Genomic DNA, 2,811 nt, shown 5'->3' with positions numbered 1-2,811 from the left:
CACTTTTATTAGTATCACTTTGTTTGGATATCTCGGCCATTTGAAAACCAGTTTTCATCAAATAAACGTTGAATCCTTTTTAAAATCACATGCTCTTTCAGATTTCATAAGAGGTTTTACATTATCTCACCAAAAAAATGTTGCAAACCTGAATCCTCACCTCAATCATTGCTGTACAGTCCCTTTAAAGTCAATACTTCCTGCATTTAGAATATCACTTTAAAATTTCCCATAGGAAGAAAGGAAGGTCTTGGGCATTCTTGTGTAACGGATAACCACACAAATGTACGTTTTCAAACGCATTACGTTTTACTGGTTCATTTTGCACCAACGAATTTTGCCCACAGGATGTATTCCATCCGGAGCAACTTTTGATGTTAGAAATACTGAGATACCCACATTTCAGGCCCCCGTCTTATAAACACTTGTAATTGATTTAAATCAATCACAAGTTTACGATTGAACGCAAATGCATCTTATATACAGTTTTGATTGAAATTAAGACGGAGAACTGCAATCAATCAATCACAGGTTGCGATTGATTGCAGCTTTCATGAGATTTGTGATTGATTGATTTCTATCACAAGTTTTATAAGGCAGGTCATGTACCTCATTGATAAGTATATTTGAAACTGTTGAATCAATATTTCATTGGCATATTAGTAAACACAGAGAAATTAACAAAAAGGTCTTCACGCCAATCATGCCAATGAAAGCCTTTTTCGAAATATTTCTGAAATTTGTTTCTGTTACTCTGAGATAACAGAAACGAAAGATTTATTGACCAAAAAAAAAAATGTCTGGACCTTATACAAAGTTGTACGAATATATGCACTGCAAACAAAATCCTGTCACAGCAGAAGAAGGGAAGTTAAATGGCACAGGGTTGTCTCCAAGGTTACCTAATAAAGTAGATTTTAGCAATACAAATGCGATGGTCGATATCATAATCTACAGTTAAAATGTATTACAGCTATGGATAATTTGATTAAATTGAGTTTAGAGTCGATATAATTTGAATAAATTGAGTTTAGTGTCGATATCATTATTAGGATTGAAAGGTATTCCGGTTAGGGTTTATAAAACATTTAGGGTTAATAGCGTGTGTTTCATTTGAAGTCAATATTAATTTTGAGGGTTGGTATTACATTTATGGTTAATATCATACTTATGGCTAACTGTATTACCTTTAGGACTTGGATGTAGGGCCCTATTACATTTAGGGCTGATATTACATTTACTGTTACGATGTATGATATTAAAGCCTGATATCATATTTAGGGGTGAAATTTACATTTAGGGTTGTCTCAATTATTACATTTAGGACTGAAATATATTACATTTTGGGTCGATAGTTTACTTAGGGTGAAAAAGTATTACATGTAAGGTCGATACTATATTTAGCGTTGTATTACAATCATAGGTGTTTGGTAGAATAAGATGATATTACGTTACACGTTCAGCGAAAGGGGCCCCTACAACCATTTTATAATAATAATGATAATAACAATAATGATGATAATAATAATGATGATGATAATAATAATAATAATAATAACAATAATAATAATAATGATAATAATGATAATGATAAAAATAAAAATAATAACAATAAATATAATAAGGTCTTATTTATCCAGGGTAGCCTCTTCAGTGTTGCCACTGCTGTACCAGAGGGCCCTGCCATTACTATTACACTATTATTGCCAGGTACCCATTTATACACCTGGGTCGAGAGGGACATGGTGGATAAAAACATCTTGTTCGAGACGTAAGCACTGGGCGGGACTCGAACTCGGGTCCTCCGATTGGGAGTCGGGAGTCTTATCCACTATGCGCCACAACGCCCCCACAAGCTAGCTGTAGTTATTTCTGTGTTCTCGTCTGTATTTAGATGGCGCCATACTCAAGAACGTAGACCATTTCACTCGGTCACATCACACAAATGCTGAGAGACAGGGACGAAAAGAACGGTGGGACAGCATCAGTGGCAGTTGAATGAGAGAGTAGTCCCCTCCCCCCCCCCCCAACTTTATGTTTTGTTATACGATCTTGTAGACAGAATTGATCCATTTCACATTACTTTCAATGTTTGCTCGAAAAAGCACTCTACTATAGGCAGTACTTGCATCAGTCTGCTTCCCATCAGGACTACTTAAATCGAAGCAACAACATGAATTCAATATAAAATCTGGCACGCTGATGACATGATATCATCATGAGTTCAAAAGCTACTTATTTCGTTTTAGGGTTTCATTCGTGCAACGAAGTCTTTGAATCTTAAGCACAATTTGCACAAACATGCACATGAATGATCCAGTCATCATACTGGCGCACTTTTAAGCATTATAATCATGTCTACGACATGCTCAGTTTATCATTTTAAGGGAGCACACGAATGTCGCAAATGAAGCTATTTAAGATGTATATAATATATGCGTAATAGGCTAACCTTGTTCCCATATGTATTTAGTACTAGAATCTACAATAAGAGAATAATGCGTGTGTGTGCGTGATAGAGTGAGTATGATGGATATTGTTTGTAGTAGATGATGAAGATTTGGGTCAATACACATCATGACAGAGAATGGGGACTATTGAATGTGGGAAATTGCAAGTCAGACGACTCTGTTTGCTTACGTGCTTACTTAAGACCATGCTTCGATGGTCACAATTATTGTCACGTTCGTTTATTAAAAGGAAAATCGGAGCTTTTCCTGCATGAAGGAACTCGACTCTGCCTCCTCGATTGCTCGTATGAATATGCTACAGCAACAAACAACTGTATGGTAGCAACAGTTTAGTTTTAAA

Source organism: Diadema antillarum, unplaced genomic scaffold (assembly GCF_040938485.1).
Source record: "Diadema antillarum isolate AM-2024a unplaced genomic scaffold, OU_Dant_1.0 seq00000474_RagTag, whole genome shotgun sequence".
In the NCBI taxonomy this organism is placed as follows: domain Eukaryota; kingdom Metazoa; phylum Echinodermata; class Echinoidea; order Diadematoida; family Diadematidae; genus Diadema; species Diadema antillarum.
This window is presented reverse-complemented; position numbering follows the sequence as displayed.